This window comes from Podarcis melisellensis (genome assembly GCF_964234715.1).
Source record: "Podarcis melisellensis genome assembly, chromosome: 15".
In the NCBI taxonomy this organism is placed as follows: Eukaryota; Metazoa; Chordata; class Lepidosauria; order Squamata; family Lacertidae; genus Podarcis; species Podarcis melisellensis.
In genome coordinates, this window is record NC_138532.1 from 36,354,014 (window position 1) to 36,368,206 (window position 14,193).

General features: G+C 47.0%; 1 protein-coding gene across 8 annotated transcripts in view; it reads right to left on the bottom strand.

The window, feature by feature from the left end:
• Positions 1–14,193, bottom strand: part of SGSM2 (small G protein signaling modulator 2) — an 80,265-nt gene that overhangs the window by 39,199 nt on the left and 26,873 nt on the right. The window lies entirely within an intron of this gene.

Below are 14,193 nucleotides of genomic sequence, written 5' to 3' on the forward strand. Positions count from 1 at the left end.
ATCCTAAGCTATGACCTGGGATGAGCTGGGCATACAAATGAAGAACTACCTCTGACTACCATCAGGCTCCTGTCGCAAAACACAATGACAGTGGCTGTGGTTCAGTGTTAGAAACTCAGATGTATAAGCTAGGTGCCAAATAGCTCCTTAAAGGTAAAGGGACCCCTGACCATTAGGTCCAGACGTGGCCGACTCTGGGGTTGCCACGCTCATCTCACTTTATTGGCCGAGGGAGCTGGCGTACAGCTTCCGGGTCATGTGGCCAGCATGACTAAGCCGCTTCTGGCGAACCAGAGCAGTGCACAGAAACGCCGTTTACCTTCCCGCTGGAGTGGTACCTATTTATCTACTTGCTCTTTGACGTGCTTTCGAACTGCTAGGTTGGCAGGAGCAGGGACTGAGCAACAGGAGCTCACCCCGTCGTGGGGATTCGAACCGCCAACCTTCTGATTGACAAGTCCTAGGCTCTGTGGTTTAACCCACAGAGATACACCCCTCCCTATTTCCTCGTGGGTCTGCCCAAAATCCCTTCCTTGAGCAACAAACATAAAGGGCTCCCGTGGCAGACCAGGCAATACAGATTGAGATTCCTGAAGCGAGGGAGGTCAGGACCCCAGCACTGCTTTTGATCACCCGGAAGCAAGAAGCGTTTAACAACTCTGAGGCGCCGATAAAGATGTCCGAAACGTGCTTGCAAAATTACTGGAGGCTGAATTTAGCTTTTCCACCCCCCCACCCTTCACCACGAGTTCTCCTGCCGCTTCAGAAGATGCCCACGTATTGAATTCTGTAGTTACCAAGTGGACTGAGCCGCATCGCAATCTTGGCGCTTAACACCCACGGAATGTTTCATCCATGATCAACCCCAGTTGATTGGTGATTAAATTTGGAAAGGGAAGAAAGAGGCAGGGAGCACGGACGTCTCACAGACAGCATCCTCCGCCCCCCTCCCCGGTCGCTCCTCCAACCCCCACAGCCCTCCCAAAGAAAATGATAGCATAAAGCGGATTGCCTCTTTTCCAGATTGATCTGACCACAAGTGCTTGCCTTTGCCTGTGTCAATTACTGGGAGCAACCTCTGGGGAAAGAAACTCGCATTTTGCAGCCTTGAAGGGGAAAAAAAAGGAGGAGGAGGGTGGGGGGGGAAGCATTATCCATTGGGAAGATAGGCTTCATTTTGCTTTTTTTAAAAAGGAAAAAAAGGCTGAACATCTCAGACCCAAACTCGGAACATTCGTAGCACAGCAGTGGAAAAATACCAAGCCTTTGCATTCACACCCAGGCATGGCTGGAGAAAAACCACACACTTCATTGAAACATGTAAGGGGAGCGAGGGAGAAGAAACTCTGCGTCTTTTTTTGAGGGGGGAGGGAATCTTTCTGCGACTTACAGGGCTCCATCGATAAGCACCAAAGGCTCTGAGAAAACGAAGCATGACTCCACAGGCTCTGTTTTCATTCTGCGTTCGTGAAAAATTGTGCTCATGGTTGTATTGGGGTTGGTTATAACACCACTTTCCCGCCTGTTTGCACTTAAAAAGGTTTTGCACCCTGCGTCGTCTCTAACTGGAACGTGCCCTGCAGCTTCCTGCTGAAATCCGGTAACTTTTCATACCGCAAAACATTGCGGAGTTTTGTGTTCTGTCCCACTTTTATTGCGGGCTCTCCTTCCTTTGGAGGTTTTTAAGCAGAGGCTGGCTGGCCATCTGTTATGGGTGCTTTAAGCTGAGATTCCCTGCACTGCAGCGGGTTGGACTAGATGACCCTCGGGTTCCCTTCCAACAATTCTATGATTCTAGGAAGAGCGCCCCTCCAGGTGGCAATAATGGGGAAGACTCACAGGACAAGCGGAATGACGTGTGGACAGGGCAGTATAAATCCAGTAGAGATCCACCATTATAGCATCAATGACATGTTACTGAATACACATGTCCCCCCCAAAAAAGTCTAGAGAGGTCCTTACACCAAGTGAGGAGAACTTCCTGCTTTTCTTACCCTGCCAGTCTCAGCTCCCCAGTCTTAACCATATGGAGCTAACTGGGTTAGATGGGAGGAGGGTCTTTTCGGTGGTGACCTCCACCCACCCACCCCAAATTATGGAATGCTTCCCCGAGTGAGGCCCTCCTGGTGCCGACATTACTGTCCAAATTTACTCCCAGAGATTCAGGCTGCATACACACAACACCTTTAAAGCATGTGGCACCCCTGGATACCTTCTGGCGCTGTGGTATGCCTGGGGCAGCACTGAAACATACGATCTGGCCATTCCCTAGAATGGCACCTTTCTAGATGAAAGTCACCGCCTTGGAAAATCCCTAAAGCGGTCAGATACTCATCTGTCAGAAGCCGGAATCAGGCACAGGTCAGCAATAAAACACTGAGTGAAGTTAACTCTTTATTCAAAGAAAGAAAACAGCAAGGCCTAGTGATCACAGCAACTCTTCTCAGCAGGCAACTGTCCCAATGAGGCAGTCATGCCTTCCCACTGCTCTCTAAGGCTCCTCCTGCCCAGTTCCTTCCCAAGCAATCTGAGGCTCCGTTGTCTTGTCTCTCTTTGCTCTGCCCTCTTCATACCTCTGCAGGGTCTGGGAGACCAGAGGGGAAGGGAGCTGGTCACAGCAGGAGGAGGAGAGCTCCTCCTCATCTCTGCCTCTTGACCCTGTCCGCTTCTGCCTCTGATTCTGGACTGCTCTCCGACATAGACTCTTCCTGCTCATGAAAGCAAGAGACTCTTAATCTCAGGGTTGTGGGTTCGAGCAAAAGGTTACCTGCTTTGCAGGAGGGCGGAATAGATGACCCTCGTGGTCCCTCCCAACTCTTAAATTCTATGATTCTAAACCCTGTCACCTCTCCTACTGCTGATATTTCCTCCTTGTAGTCTGTTCCCTCTTCTCCCTCTGACCACTGATCGCCGTCCCACCACCAATCCCCTGACTCTGAGCCTTCTTCCCTTTGGGGTCCCCCAGCTCGTGTCGCTCACCACTTCTCCTCATCTAGCCAGTCCATGACGCCATGCTATATACGCAGTAATATTCCAATGCTCTGGGCCTTGACGGAGGGGCAAAGTTAAGTGGATTCTATATTGGTGGCCAAAAGGCTAGTATTGCAATACTGGAGGGAGCATAAATCTTGCTGCAATTCTTATCCACTCTTGCAGCCCATGAAGGGAGGTTTGCAGTCACCTGATCAGCGGGTTGTCAGGGGCCTGTACGGTGCTTTGCAAGCCCGGACAATACGTCATTCTCCCATGTTGGGAAAACGAGACATCTGACATCATGGCAATTGCTTCAGGAACTGTGTTTTCGGTGGGTTTACTTTTCCAGGTGCGCTGAATCAAAACTCTCCCCTGTCCGTACTGCTGACCCGTCTTACGTCGCCGTAAGCTCTCAACCGAGCCTGCCCCTGTCTGAGCATCCTTAAAACACCTTTATTTGCTGCCAGGGAACAGCCAATCTGCATGCATGTTAATTCTGTTTTGGGAACACACACACACACACACACACACACACACACACCCTCCCTGGAGATGGCTTCTGTGTCTGCAAGGCAGGCTCCAGATTGCAGCCAGTGCCTGTGTGGGCGGGAGAGACAGGACATATGGCTTTTTCACCTTCCAGGCTTCCCACACACAGCCTAGGCACGATTGCTGTCTTCGGCTTCCATCATGAGCTGGGGGCACATAAGACTATCAGCTCCAACAAAATTACAAGTGGGGAGAAAGCGGGACAGGAAGCTTATCAGCTCAGTAGATTAGAACTGTTGGAAGGGCAATAAAAACTGAATTTAAAAAAAAGATTAATGTATTTTTACATTTTAATACAGCAACATGAACAAACAAAAAAAAGAACTGTCGGAAGGGCTGGATCCATGGAGGGAGGTCCCCGTGGCCCTACAGAGGACCTGCTCGCTCAGCATCCATCCTGATTTGCTTCAGGGTGTTTGCACATCTTCCTGTTGGTTGTTCATTCACCCCACACTTCTCTGTGCCTTTCACTGTCACTTTCCAAACTGCAAAACGTCTATTTTGATGGGTGGTTGTTTTCAAGGCACGTCTGTTGCCCTGTAGCCCTTTAATCTCCCTTGTAATAACCAACCTTAAGCTCCAGTATGGGCTTGGATCCCTCCCGGAAAGCACCTGACAGTCTGGAGGCGCACGCTGTCACCAACGCAAAGCAGGGTCCAATCCCTGGCATCTCCAAGTAGGGTTGGGAGAGACCTGGAGCCCTGGAGACAGGAGAGTGCTGAGTAGGTTGGAATTCACTCTCAATTGGTAAAAACAGGATCTGCACAGGAGCACAGCAACTCATCTCCAGCAGGTCTTGCCCCCTTGAAATAGTTGCTGAGACTGAAGGTCCCCCACCTCCCCACAGCTGCCTCCTCTCCAGGGTTTCCTCCAAGCAATCTGAGACTGCGCCTTCATGAAGCTAACTTCTCCTCTGCCCTCTTCATGCCTCTCCTGGTTCTGGGAGACCAGGAGAGCGAGGTGCTTCTCACAGCGGGTGGGGGAGACACCCATGCCTGTTCACCAGCTGGACTCATCTCTTTGGGCCTCTGCCTCTGAGTCTGGACTGCTCTCTGCCCCAGCCTCTTCCTGCTCACTAAACCCTGTTGCCTCTCCTGTTTCTGTCACCTCCTCCTCCCAGGCTTCTCCCTCTGACCGCTGAACCTCATCCTACCACCAATCCTCTGGCTCTGTGCCTTCATCCCAAAGGACGTTCCCCACCTCCTGCCTCCCACCATTTCTCTGCGTCCAACCAGTCTGTGACACTTGGAGAACTCTGGAGGTAAAAAACAAAAAACAGTTGAGGACAGGCTATGTCCTTCTTGTTCACTCCTTATTCGCTGTCCATGCCCTTCTGCAGAAGACCCCATTTTTCTGGCACCTCTATCCTGTTCTGGTCATAAGGCTCTTGGTGGCTGCCAGCCCATGGCTATGATCTCCATCCATTGTTGGTGGCACTAATGTTTCTGAATATCACTTGCTGGGAATTGCAGGGAGACAGAGTGCTGTTGTCCTGATGCTCTGCTTGTGGGCTTCCCATTGAAGCATCTGGTTGGCTACTGTAAGATGCTGGACCAGATGGGCCACTGGTCTGCCCTGGCAGGGCTCTGCTCTTAAGGAAAAGCTGGCAAATGTAAACCTGGCAGTTTAACACTGGAGAGCAATCCTGGATCCTCAGTCGGCTGACTTGATTAAGGGGCAAGAAAGGGAAGGGTGTCTGGGAGTATATTACATCCCTGGTCTCAACAGGACCATCCTGCTATCCCAGACTAACTAATGCCGAACATTAAGGAAAGCGAGCGGCCGTGGAATCAGCCTAGAGTCAGCACAACACCCGCGGAGACGGGAGAGGGAACTAATGAAATCGTACGTCAGCTGCGAAGCTGCCCGTCGGCTGAGATAGCACCACATGCATCAAAACAGAAAAGTGAAGCAAAGTAATAAAAACCTAGACTCAGTCAGGAGGGTTCTTCCTCTATAATTTAACTCCAGGTGACAATTATGCAGCAAAGAAGACTTAATTGGACTTTTCCTGCCACAATCGTGCTTGCTTCTCCCTTATTGCTTCACGAAATCATTTCAACTACGACAGCCCAGAGCTGGCCTATGGCATGCTTCTGTTTCCTTGAAAGAATATTTCTGAAAAGCATGTCATTGCCGCCTTCCCAGAGCCCTGAATCCAGGAGTTTCTAGATCTTGACTCTCTGAACAGAGCTTCCCTCTTTTGGCAGAAGTAGATGAAAATTGCAGGAATGCTAGCCCCTCCAAGTGGATAAAGTCTGCCAAATTACAGGCAAATAAATCTGGGGTCTTTTGTGCTGGAAACATTTAAAGTTGATTTGGGGTGAAGAAGAACTATCAATCAATCACCTTTATTGGCATAGGGACAATACAAAAATATATGGGTCAAAGCATAAAATTGGCATCTGTTCATAAAAGGTAATGCTTTAAGACAGAACTATGCAGACCTAATGAAGTTTTAAAAGTTTTAAGTGTCTTTTTAGGGGCATTATACAAATGTGATACTAGATGGCAATGGTGAGCATATGGCAAATTCAACTTATTTTTTAAAACGTGTTTTAAAAAAAAGCATTTTCACAGCATTTTTTAAATATGTGCCTAGATTCCACCCTGGTAAAGATTCCACTTTGTGTCTGACCAGCCTATCAAGCAAAGGACATCAGCCTGGTATTTGGAATACATCCAAATCCAATACACTGATCCTATACACCCCTCAGAGAAGACTGTGATTAAGTGGTTTACAAATTGCTGGAATAAATAAAAATAAAACTACATTGCACTGCCCCCAGTTTTGAAACGTTCCTTCCTTCAGGAGGACAGAGATGGCCACACATTTGTCAGGAGTTCCCTGTTCATATTCTCTATTTCCCCCTCACTTTTGGTGGTTTCTGGATGGACCAATTTTGGAGCCTCAAGTCTGTTTCGTTTTATGGTGCTGATTTATAGCTTTATAGTACTGTCTTGTTTATTTGCTGTATAGCACTGCTGCTTATATTCCACTGCACTCTTCATTGCGTTCTCTGATTTGCAATGATGTGACTTATTTATTTTCATGTAAAACTGCACTGGGGTCTCGTGTGACAAAAAAAAAAAGGAGCATACAGGAACATTAAATAAATAAAATTATTTACACAGAGCTAGGAAGACGTAGAGCCCCACCCCACCCCATTATTCTGTTCTGCAGAGGAGCTTATTTGGGAGGAATTTTCCTCCTCATCACAAATACAAAGGTAAGATAACGGGACTTCTGGCTTGTCCGGCTGTCTTCCAGATTTGCAAAATGCTTATCTTAAGAAAGGGATGCCCACCCCTGCTAAGTTTTCCACCACATTCAAGAAGCTGCCATTTCCAAACCCTCTTGGTTTGTTGTTGTTTAGTCGTGTCCGACTCTTCGTGACCCCATGGACCAGAGCACGCCAGGCACTCCTGTCTTCCACTGCCTCCCGCAGTTTAGTCAAACTCATGCTGGTAGCTTTGAGAACACTGTCCAACCATTTCGTCCTCTATCATCCCCTTCTCCTTGTGCCCTCCATCTTTCCCAACATCAGGGTCTTTTCCAGGGAGTCTTCTCTTCTCATGAGGTGGCCAAAGTATTGGAGCCTCAGCTTCGCAATCTGTCCTTCCAGTGAGCACTCAGGGCTGCTTCCCTTAAGAATGGAGAGGTTTGATCTTCTTGCAGTCCATGGGACTCTCAAGAGTCTCCTCCAGCACCATATTCAAAAGCATCAATTCTTCGGCGATCAGCCTTCTTTATGGTCCAGCTCTCACTTCCACACATCACTACTGGGAAAACCACAGCTTTAACTATACGGACCTTTGTTGGCAAGGTGATGTCTCTGCTTTTTAAGATGCTGTCTAGGTTTGCCATCGCCTTTCTCCCAAAGAGCAGGCGTCTTTTAATTTCGTGACTGCTGTCACCATCTGCAGTGATCATGGAGCCCAAGAAAGTAAAATCTCTCACTGCCCCATTTCTTCCCCTTCTATTTGCCAGGAGGTGATGGGACCAGTGGCAATTCTTGGTACTTTCGCTTAAAAAGGGGAAACCAAGAGAAATGGTTTTTTTCTACAAGGGTGGTGACTCGGGTGTATGGACAATTCTGTTATGTTCTGAGCCACTCCTGCCAATGTTTGCTCCCAGAGAGAAAACTAGAGAGTGTGGTACTGCTCATTATTTTCAGGAATGCTTTGTGATTCTCTCCTCCCCGCCCGATTTGTTGCTCTTTTCCTGCAATGTTTTAAAGGCCATTGTTTGACTTCTCGGACCATAGCTGGACCTCAAGACCCTGAGGATAGCGTGGGGGAGAGTAATGCAAACACAGAGGTCTCCAGCTTCAAAAATCAGGCAGCCAGAGGCTCCTAATTGCATTTGTAAGACAGAAAGGGGGGGAAATCTAATTATCTCCCCAGCACAATTTCTCTCTGCCTTCAGTAGAAGATTCACAAAAGCAGCCTTGGCAGACATCAGATCAGCAGACATGACAACCTTAATCTTCACAGTTAACTCTTATGTAACTGCATCATATATATATATATCTTCCTATATACATAGAAATGTAAGGCTGTCGTCGCGCTGCCCCCATTGGAGGATTTGTAGTACCCCATCACAATCCAGGATTTGCATCAAGATAAACCCAAGGGGCCACTAAAACTGAACTTAGTAGTTCTGCATGGGGTGGGAAGCTCTAGGGGTCAATATCGAGATCACAGGGGGTTGGTAAGCAAAATGAGCAGGGGCACAGCTGTGTGTATGTGTATGTTTCTGTGTGTTTCTACAGGTAATCTTTTTAGGTTTGCCAGGAACAGAATTCTCAGCCACCAAAACAGGAATGTTTTTAGATTCTTCCTAAAAATTAATTATGAGGATTGCCTAGTCTGGCTTGTTAGAGAACTACATTGCAATGGCCTTTGTCTACAAAACAAGAAATATCTGATAAATTAAATGCTGTATTACATTAAATATAATAATTAACAACAGCCCCAGTGTGGTATAGTGATTAGAGTGCCATACTAGGACCTGAGAGACCAGGGTTCAAATCCCCACAAAGCCATGATGCTTAGGCCAGTCACTGCCTCTCAGCATAACCTACGTCACAGGGTAATTGTGGGGAATTAAATGGGGGAGAACCATGTACGCCACCTTAAGTCATGGCCATCTGTCATGGATGCTTTAGTTCAGATTCCTGCATTGCAGGGGGTGGGGGTTCAACTAGATGACCCTCAGGGTCCCTTCCAACTCTACAAATCCATGTTTCCTTATAGTTTCTTAGAGAAACAGGTGGAATGTAAATGCAGCAAATGAAATCAAAATAACAGCCGCTGTCTCTTCATTTCAATACCCCATGTTTGCCAGAATATTCCTCAGGTTAGTGAGAGGGCTGCTAACTTCACAACCTCCTTGTAGGCTTCACTGAGACACCTGATTTGCCCCCGCAAATTCTGGAGGCAGCTTTAAGCAGGCTGCTTTCCCTCTAGGCTGCCATCTCCACTTCCCTCCCTCCAATCTGTAAAACGGGTACAATAAATACCGAGCCACTTTTGCAGAGCTGCTGTAAACAAATTACCAAGATAATGCGTGCTGAAGTGCTTTGAAGGCCCTGGAAAACACCGGATAAATCCTTGAATGAAGAACAGTGCTTTATTACGGTAACATAAATAAATAAAATAGTGCTTACCTGGGCCCCTGCTGGCTAGAGAAAGGAGGTACAGCACAACATCCCAGAACCCTCCTAACAAAGGGAGTTGGTTAGGTGATACTAGTGTGCCAATCTGGTGTTGCCACCTGATATAAAAGCTTGGAGACCTGGAATTTGCTGCCCCCCACCCCAGTTCTGAGGAGCATGCAATTGAGTAAAACAATGGCACATCCCTCCTGCAGTATCGCCAGACGATCAGCCTTTTGCTTATCAGTTCAAAGTATCAGCATGCAGAAGCAGGCCACGCCCCTTTCATAAATACTTATCTCTTCCTTTCTCTGCAATTTTGCTATGGCAAAACTGCGAATGCATTTGGCAGGGTCTCCTAATGAGAATATATTGCCTTCGCATACTTCTACGATGAGCTAAACATGAAAACAATAGCCAGGGGCTACACCACAGGAAAATATTAGGTTTAGGGATTATATACAGTGGTACCTCGGGTTACATACACTTCAGGTTACAGACTCCACTAACCCAGAAATAGTACCTCGAGTTAAGAACTTTGCTTCAGGATGGGAACAGAAATCGTGCTCCGGCGGCGCAGCAGCAGCGGGAGGCCCCATTAGCTAAAGTGGTGCTTCAGGTTAAGAACAGTTTCAGGTTAAGAACAGACCTCCAGAACGAATTAAGTTATCAACCCAAGGTACCAGTTTGTGTGTGTGTGTGTGTATTGAGCGATCAGTGAAGTTTTAAAGATATATACCCTGTGATTTGGACTTCAATGATCTCCTAAACCAGAGGTCAGCAACCTTTTTCAGCCATGGGTCAGTCCACCATCCCCCAGAGCATGTGGTGGGCCAGACTATATTTTTTTTTTTGGGGGGGGATGAACAAATTCCTATGCCCCATAAATAACCCAGAGATGCATTTTAAATAAAAGCACGCATTCTACTCATGTAAAAACACCACGCAGGCCCCACAAATAACCCAGAGATGCATTTTAAATAAAAAGGACATATTCTCCTCATGTAAAAACACGCTGATTCCCGGACCATCCGCAGCCGGATTGAGAAGGCGATTGGGCCGCATCCGGCCCACGGGCCTTAGGTTGCCTACCCCTGTCCTAAACCTTGATGGAGTGATTAGCGCCGTAGAGCAAGCGCAGCTGAATCTTTAATGCTACATTCACCGCCCATGCCTTCTTCATAGCTCCTTGTGTATTTTTAAAAACGATACACCTGTATACAAGTTCCCTGTGCATCTCTTGATCCTAAAACGATTCCTCGGCGGGGACGGGTTACCAGAGGTAAAAACAAACCATGCAAAACACGCGCACACAAACTCCCAGTCGTGTAGCAAGGGAAGCCAGCTGGCTGCTCTTAAACACACAAACCCCGCCAGATTCGGAAACTGAGTTGAAACGAGAAAGGGCCTGTCATGGACTGGCTGGATGCAGAAAAGTGGGGGGGGGGGCATCAGCTGGGGAACTCCCAAGGGAACCCCCAGGGGAAGAAGGCTCAGAGCCAGGGAATTGGTGGTGGGATGAAGATAAGTGGTCAGAGGGAGAAGATGGAGCAGACCGGGAGGAGCAGGTATCAAAAGCTGAAGAGGTAAAATGGGCCCTCTGGAACAATATACACAATGAAACAGCTATCCTTCAAATTTCACTCTTTTCTGAATTTTGTGGCGCAGGTCTCCAAGCAACCTATGTTCGCAAAATGGCATGTTATTTGGGGAAAGTGTGCATGGAAATAAAGATATTTGTGAAAATAACATGCAAAAATGCATACTGCTAGGGAAACTGGCTTGCAAAAGTGTACATTAGTCAAAACTGGATATAAAAATGCCTCTGCTAGGAGAAATTTGCACTAAAATGCTGGTGACATTTCAGGATTTATTTACCGTATTTTTTGCTCTATAAGACGCACCAGACCATAAGACGCACCTAGTTTTTGGAGGAGGAAAACAAGAAAAAAAATATTCTGAATCTCAGAAGCCAGAACAGCAAGAGGGATTGCTGTGCAGTGAAAGCAGCGATCCCTCTTGCTGTTCTGGCTTCTGGGATAGCTGCGCAGCCTGCATTCACTCCATAAGACGCACACACATTTCCCCTTACTTTTTAGGAAGGAAAAAGTGAGTCTTATAGAGCCAAAAATACGGTATTTTTTAATAACAGATTCCTGCAAAATGTGAACAATGACAAATTGAGAGAACCAAAGTTGACAGATCCTTCCATCACTACTAAGAACACGCCATTCAAATGGCCTGCGCAGAACTGCTTTTCACCCCAGAAACTGAATAAAGCATTTTGCTGAACTTTGAGAATTACACCTGCCCCTTTTCACATATTGGGTCTTCTTGGAACACAAGCTCCATTAAAAAAAATTCACCCCCCCCCATGAAAAAGGGAAGCTCGTTTAATACCAGAGTGGAGGAGGCGGGTCAGAGAGATGATTGCACTAATTGTCTCATTACCATTAGCGCCACGATCCTATTAGTCAGCTCAGAAAAAAACGGTTTGTTGATACACAAAGAACAATTAACCAATAATCTGCTCCTTGGCAGAAGAACACAACAGAGGGAAACAACCACGTCCTCAGGTGGCGAGAGGTATTTTAAAACATCAGGAGCACCAACAGTCGCTACTATGGCAACAAAACCGCAGGGGGAGGGGAAACGATTTCCAGATGTGCTCTGCAGGACCTGGCAAAATGTGGTGCATTCAAAGCGACAGGCCGCCACTACAAGACAGAGCCCCCCCCCCGCAATCCAGCACAATGTGCATAGCACCCCAGGGTGGGGGGTCAAGCTTTTTTGCAAACCAAGGCAGAAAACCTTGCAAGCAACTCTCCCAATCCTTGCTGATGAGAGAGAGAGAGAGAGAGAGAATACTAATAAATTGAAGAGGTAAAAAATTGCTGGCCTTTCGTGACGCCTCAAACCAGCTGCCAAGGGGAGCTGCTTCAGACAACCAATTGATGGCTTTTGAGCAGAGGTTTGGCCCAGAAATCCATTTCCCTGAAACCAGAACCCCTGGGTCAACAGCTGAGGCATCGGCTGATGGGGAGCAGGTGGGGTTCGATCCTGCACTGCCTGTGCAGGCCAGTTCCCCGGGGACTGGTGTAGGCAGCCCATTCTGCAGGAGTTAACCCTCGCTCATCGGCTGGTAAGTGGCGCAGGAGTTAAATCTTTTTCTGTCTGGCAAGGTTCCATGCAAACCCCTTCCTCTCAGCTTCCACCTCCTAGCAAAGCTTCCCTTGTAGAAGTCCGCAGGGAAGAGGATGGGGGTGAGAATGAGCAGGATCTGCCTGCCATTGGCTCTGGCTCCAGCCACGGTCTGGGCTCCCTTCTACCCCAGAGTCCCAGTGAGTGTCCACAACCACTGCTGTCATTACCTCTGGCGCCACCTACTGTTGGGCTCCCTGCCTTCGACCCCACCAGGCCCAATTAACTGCATTATGCTACCCCTGGCAAACGGATATTTTATTTTAAACTTTTATTTATTCAGTTTCTATACCACCCTTCATCCGAGGACCACAGGGCTGTTTAGAAGAGGAAAACACAAAAAAGACATACCAGAGGAACAAACAATAACAAACAAAAAGAATAACAATGTCCGTTCTCCAGACTTTTCACAGAGGAGGCACATGAAGAAAGGCCTCAGATTATGATTGCAGGAGGCTGATCAGTTCAAATGAAATGATGCAAACAAATAAGCAATAAAAAATAAAAAATTGTATGTTTGTGTGTGTGTGAATTCTTACACATTTCAGGAAGTGGGGAAACAAGCCTACACAGCTTATTTTTTTAAAAAAAACCTCTTTTTTTTAAAAAAAGTTCTCTCTCCTTCTCATAGGCACACTGGGAAAGAATTCCTTTTTTTTTAAATAATTTTTATTCATTTTTTAAACACATAATAAAAACACACAAACAAAACAAAAGACAAATACATACACAACATCTAAATCATAATGTTATTCTCATACACCTTCTTTCCTCTGACTTCCCCATACCTCCCTTTCACTGCATCCTTGTTTTACAGTTCTTTAGCAACCCATTTGGTCAGTTTATCTACTAGTTCCCTTCTATTAATTATCCTTAAACTTATTAGTTACAGCTGTAATTCTCTGATTCTTACCCCTTGACATCTTAACACTCCTCAATTTTACAACAATTTTTTAGATATATTTTGAATTTCTTCCAGTCCTCTTCCACTGTCTCTTTCCCCTGGTCGCGGATTCTGCCGATACACTGGGAAAGAATTCCTTCCCTTCCCCTCGCAATACATTTCCCTCTGGATTTTGTGGCTTTTTTTAATCGCCAAAGCCAATTCTGGAGATAAGCCTTCTCAACAGAATGTGGGCTTTTCAATTTGTCCACGGTTGTCTTCTGCGTTTGAAAATTACATTCGGTTTAATTGCCGGTAATAGGCTTTTGCTTTCAGGCAGGGAGAGAGAGAGAGAAATCCGTGTACGGTTTAGAAAGGCTGATATCCACTTTGTGAAAAGGGGAATTTGAAAGGCAGAGGCTGCCAGAGACCTGGGTGTCAGCCGCGCAGAGCAATTACGGCGGCAGTTCAGAGCCCCCTCTGCCGCCTCCAGATATGTCACAAGCCCACTCTGAACTGACAAAACAGGGCCTATGCAAATATATTTAACACTGGAGACGTAAATGCCCCCTTTTTAACTCCCTGCGGCAAAGCAGACGTGGGAAACCTCTGGCCTCCTCAGATGCTAATGAACTACAGCTCCCATTATCCCTGGCCATCAGCCGTACTAGTGGAGAATGGAAACGATTCCCTTCAGCTCCAGTGAGAATGGCAGCATAACATTGAGGTTGATGGGAACATAGCCACTAGGAAGGGTTGGTTAGATCAGAGACGGGTAGCCTGTGGCCCCCCAGATATTGTAGGCCTTCTACACCCCTGGTCATGGGTCATGCTAGCTGGAGCTGATGGGAGCCATGGTCCAAAACATCTGGAGAGAGCTAGGTTGAAGAAGATGGGTCATACACCAAGGGTGTGGAACCTGCACCT